General features: G+C 26.8%; 1 pseudogene; it reads right to left on the bottom strand.

Moving 5' to 3' along the window:
• Positions 1–383: 383 nt before the first annotated feature.
• On the bottom strand, positions 384–6,292 carry LOC105249474 (annotated as a pseudogene).
• Between the last annotated feature and the right edge of the window lie 249 nt (positions 6,293–6,541).

Genomic DNA, 6,541 nt, shown 5'->3' on the forward strand with positions numbered 1-6,541 from the left:
CAGTAGGAGAAAATTGAATTTTGTTTCTGTTAATCATATATCATAATATTCATTATTGCAATTATATACGATCAAGTTTCATAGAATGGAAATAATGTAGCTCTTTTTCAGCTACTTTTTCAGATTATATTTGCTATAAATATAATGTAAAATTAATTTAATTATTTATTATAATGCATAATAAAATCTCTTATAAGATGAATAAATATTATTTTTGCAGAGATTTACTATACATATATATCTATTTATAATTTCTTCAATATGTATCGTACAATATGTATCGTACAATATGTATCAAGTTCATTTCAAGATTTAAAGTCTCTATTAGGGATCTATTATCTATTAAATTTATGTAAGATATGTAATTTTGATAAAATATTTATATTATAGAAATATATATTTTATATTTCTACACGCGATTGTGTGTGGTTGGATCGATAACGCGCGTTTGAAAGAGGCACAAAATTATAATTACAGTGATACGTCAACTATTTTTAACTTTCTTTTGGCTATTTCTTTCTTTTACATCTCGAAGGGTTTAGCCTTTAGGATCGAAGCCTGCTCGATCGTTCGTTCCGACGAGTGTGTTGTTGATTCGCTAGAATCTCTACGAAGAATAAGGTTGGACGCCACTAGGTGGATCGAATTAATTAGTGATATACAACACGTATGAGGATTGCAATGTTCTACAAAGCAAGCTGAAGGCTCCTAAAACGGCCGAGCGTAGAACAAAGATTGTCGATAGGATCAGCAGGAGTATGGGATTCGAGCGTGAGATCGGGGATACATGATTGCACTTATCCGCCTCACAGAAGCACATGTGACCAGTGCGGGTACTTTCCATCATGCACGTTCCATCCTTTACCATGAATAAGTTTATGTCAAATTCCGAGGTGCAGGTTCTCTTCACGATTTCATTCGCTGTAGGCGAGAAGAGAACGATAAGCGACAATTAACTTCTTATATAATCATGATTCAACATAATAAACACATCTATATAATTTATAATATAATAAAAGCTATATCTTTAATATATCTTTAATATATCTTTGAAATTTATACTACTAATGATTCATTATAATATAAATTATTTATTATAATAAAATATATTTTTTATTATAATAAAATATATTATTAAGATATAATTATTTATTAATTATTACATGTAAAAATCATCAGATTCTTTTGATTAAATTTTTAAATTTAGTCAATAAAAATATTTATCTAGTCAATAAAAAATTTAATCTAAAACCTAGAATAATATAGAAATTTGTATATTTTCTAGAATAATTTTTTATAGCAAAAAGTTAAATATTCACATGTATTCACGTTGCTGACCATTTTCACGCAGCATCCGTTACAGCTCATCACGGGTAGTTGTTCACTGGGTCGTATAGTGTCGTTGAAAGGACCTTTGCATCTGGAATCCGATCTTGAGTCGCAGTCGTAACAGATAAGGGATCGACCTGCAAATAGAGACATTTTCAAAATCACGTATCACTTTTATCGCACTCGGAAAAGAATGTACACGAAGTCAAAGTTTAATGATTCATTTATGTGATTATCCACAACTTTTTGTAACAATGCTCATTTTCTTTACAGATTTTTACAGATTTTTGACTCCATAATAGTATTTAATGTCACTTTTTATTATTATATTTATTATAAATATATTTGTAAAATAAAGTACATATTAATCATAGGCATGATATAATAAACAAATTTATGTAAATTTGAATTGACACTCACATTTAGCATTAAATAAGTAGTTATAATAGATTAAAAAGAGATTTAAAAAAATGATTTTAGGTAATAAATTAAATCAATATGTAAGATTAAGAATTATTATAATAGATTAAGAATTTAGGTAAATTATTTTATCTGGACTTGTTATCTAGTCGTGCTGATTGAGATCTAGAGATATCAGATTTTTACTCCGTGGACACATCACTTTTCAAGTGCATCTCATGTAAGATTTTTTGCATCGATGGACGTCCGCGTGCGCATAAGTTCTAAAAAATAAATATGAGGCAAAGTTCGCTTTTCACAGCACAAAAAGAAACGCGAGTATTGACGTAGCTATGCGCTGGACGAAACTGGATGAAACTGGACGAGAATAGGATTAAATTATCGATTTGATAATTGCGATTTTATTTATGGTTTACCGAAAATAGAATTCAACACATCCGATTGTTATAGCCTGTCAAGAGATTTTTAGTAATAAATGAATTTTGTGCGTTCCTCGTCCAGTTCAGGAAACAAACTCGGCCGATTAATTTTCGGCAGAGAATGTTTCTTCCCTGAAAGTCTTTCTTCCTGAAAATAAATACTCTGATAAAAGTCTTTGGGTGCGACACATCGAGCTTCGAGTGCCTAACGGAGTTCGACGATACGATACGAGCACTCCTAGGAGAGTAAGCTGGCTTAACAACTCACTCTGGCAATCCGCATGACAGACGTTGGCAACCGCGAGTAAAATTGCCGCTGAAAACGAAAGATCGGTTATTGCATTTAGACAATGTGTGTTGATACGCTGATTACTAGTTTAATTAATTCGATGTATATGTGTATATATAAATCTGATAACACAAGCGACAGTATTAGCGCTATTATACAGCCGGGCTACAGTGGCTGTGATTATCACTACAATCACTACTGCCTCTATTCGGCCCTAATGTATATATATATATATATATATATATATATATATATATATATAATGATGTTGGGAACCGCTGATAGTTGCGCTATCTAATAATGCTATTACTTGATTGAGGAATTGTGCGGCAGACATGTCCAGATTTGCTAAATATATTCGAAGCTTGCTAGACTTCTTTATAAAACACACTTATGAGTAAATATATAAAAATTTCTGTCCGGTGCTTGATGGCCGAAAATATAATATAAAGGATAAAAAATATGGCATATATGAATATGAAGTATGATATATATATAAGATGTATATAATATATGTAGAAATGTAAATTGAATAACACAAAGCATATGATGCATACAATATAGGAATGTAAATTGAATAACACAAAGCATATCATATATAGAACAAAGTATAGAATAATAAATGATGCATAATGTGTACTGTATTCTTAAGATTAAATTCAACCGCATTTTTGGCTGATCAATACATTTTATTTTATATGCTTATAGAATAATCTTAAAAAATTAGATTGACACAATAAGAGATAGAGATTTTATATATAATGTATATAATAAAGAGGTATATCTCAATACATTTTAATAAAAGTTATATATATATATATATATATATATATATATATAACTTTTATTAAAATGTATTGATATATATATATAGTAATTAAACTTTTGGATTCTATATTTTTTACATACTTTTAATACGCATGTACATTAGATACAACAAAGCAAACTATTAAAAATTTCTGTGGGATATATGTATAAGAATTTTTTAAATTAATGGGAAAGATTGCATTTCATTTGCTGTCTAATATAGAACATAAAGTGTGATTTATAGCAAAATATTGTAAAAATATGAGTGAATTGGATCGATATTCTTATCCTGGCAACTTTTGATAACTGTTGTCAAATTCTGGCTGGTATATTGAAATGACAAAGCTGACATAATTTGTGGGAAAGATATAATATAAAGATTTCTCGTATATGAAAAGTTTCTTAAAAATGGAATAAAAAATGTTACAGATGTCCGGAATACATAAGTAAGTATAAAAATACAAATAAAATTATAAATAAAATTATAAATATTAAAATATACTTGTAAAATATATTTATTACGTTATTATATATTATAATACATATTTTGCAGGTTATTTTCATAGGAATGGAAAAATTCATTTGAATGGAATAAAATATTCAGTCAAAAGTATTTGTAATTAATAAATAGAAAAATTTGGAGATGCCTGACAGACACACTTTTCAGAACATAAATCGCCGCATTTGATTAAATCTAAAGAATTCGTTTTCAATATAAAGTTTGTAAAAAACTATAAATTTTAACATCTATTTTTTTAATATAATTATTTTTAACGAATTAAGAAACAATATAATATTAATATATATCCATCTTTTATACTCAGTCCTTTAGATTATTTTCAAGCGGATTTTTCTCATGGATGTACGTACCATGTACCTAGCAGCACGGAGGAAGGGACTATACGCGTGTTGATTAATCGAATACATAATAATATTTATGATCTAGATTTGTAATAAGATTTATAACAATTGTAAATAAAAATTATACAAATTTATTAAATTAAATTTTTCCAAAATTAACGACGTCTTGATGTAATCAATTAAGATTATATGTTCTTAATTTAAAATTTGCATCCAAAGAAAAATATACCCTATATTTTAATATATGGTTAGACATTTGCTTATGATATTTTTTTGTTTTAAAAATTTCAAGCAATAAAATTATTTAGTTGTTCTTCAACTTCAAACTATAAAAACTAGACATTAAATATATAATTAAATATTTGCGCAAATGAGAGACTTATTTTAATGCTATCTTCCTGAGAGAGATACGTAGAAAAATGTTTTTCGGTATTAAATGAAAAGTTTGTGGAGGACACACCTACCTACTATTAAGAGATTTGTCCACATCCTGACGGCGGATATTTTTATACCTCGTCTAGCTTTGTGTCATATTGAGACTTTTTCAAGTATCGGACGGTGCTTGATGAGTTGATTTGGCCGTTTATTTTAAACAATCTTGCTGAAAAATTACGTAATTAATTTTATAAAATATAAATAAAAAATTTAGATTTTTAAAGCAGGTCTTTAAAAATTTGTAGATCTAGATTAGTGTTAGAATATCATTTATAATATAAATACTTTTATTATAAATTTTTTATTGTTTTAATGTAAACTTTTGAAATAGAAATAATTGTGAAATTAGAATAAATATGTGAATTAATTGTTATCCGACTTATTTATTAAAATATTTTGTTCATGTGACATTTTTTGCAAAAGATGAAGATTAAAAGATAAAGATAATAAAAAATGTGTTTCTTTATTGTTACTAACAATAAGTGTAATTTAATTTAATAAATATGTTTCGTATATATATTAAAATAATGAATTATTATATGTATTGCATGTATGTATGTGTTATATATGTATGTATTATATATGTCTAATAAAGAAAAATTGATGAAACTTTTTTTAAAACAACATTTTAAATTAATTAATGTTTTATTATTTTGCGTTTTTTGTTTTGAATGTTTATGCGCACATATTAGAGAACTGTTATAATTAAATATTTAAGGCAATTAGTTGAATAAGATAAACGCAATAAATTATTTAAATCACGAGGCAAATAATTATTCAGTAATATGGAATTTTGTAATAATTCTGTATATAATGGTAGATTAATTTTAGACAATAATAAATTAAATATTATGTTAAACATATATAAATACTTTTACACTTAAACTATAGTATCAATCATAATAAATTACATATCAAATAAATGCATTATTTGTTAAATAAACTTAATTTTATGCAATAAAATATTTTACTCGTAAACTTGTAAAAATTATCACTCAGTAAAAACTATAATTACTACGTGAATTAAAAAAGAATTGACAAAAATTAAATCAAATAATATAATTCTTTCATAAGAATTAATAAATGTTTTAGACTTAATTTTTTTCTGTACCATATTAAATTTTTCTTATTTATTTCTTTATATTCTTTATATTTAAAAATTACTTATTTAATCACTTCAAAACATATACAGATTTTATAGTTATAAAGTGTCATATATAACTCTTTTTAAATATTCATATTATCATATGCAACGTCATCTTGTATTATTTTATGTTAATAATAATAGATAAAAAAAATGTTAAATTAACTATATTTAGCGAAACATATAATTAAGTTATTCAAAATTAGAATATTGTATTGTAATCGTAAACTTTCGCGTTTTCAGGTTATAAAGCAGATTTTTTAATGTATTATAGATTTAAATTTGCACATACTTCTTCTTTTTTACACCACTGAATCCAGAAGTTTCAATTTTCTTGCAAACACTGATATTCTTTTCTTAGAAAATGCCTAACACAAAATCTATTTTCGTCTACTAGTTACTGTCATCCTTCGCAAGTTTGGGTTGTTTTGATTTTCGATTGTCAATTTTGTAAAGATATCGAGCACCTTTCTTTTCAAGCTTGGACACAGCACATTTATCGACGAGTTACATCACCGGTGCATGGTGATGGCGAAATGAATCTAACTAGGGCACGATGCAGCATGATGCAGTTTCGTGAGATGCCATGGTGCGACTACGCAGCCGCGATTATACCAAGGTACATAGATGTCTTTAGGAAACTGACAAGCGTACGAGTCGACGCTCCGATTCAAGTAGATTCGATCAATATAACGTTAGTCCACGTGCTATCGCTAACTATATCAACGAAGCTGCTGTTTTTTGACAAAATATGCATAGTAGTACTATGTGCAATTTGAAATGAACTCTAACTATATTTATTAGAGATATGTTAATATGTGTGTAAAATGTATATTC

Source organism: Camponotus floridanus, unplaced genomic scaffold, assembly GCF_003227725.1.
Source record: "Camponotus floridanus strain SB8 unplaced genomic scaffold, Cflo_v7.5 scaffold10, whole genome shotgun sequence".
In the NCBI taxonomy this organism is placed as follows: Eukaryota; Metazoa; Arthropoda; class Insecta; order Hymenoptera; family Formicidae; genus Camponotus; species Camponotus floridanus.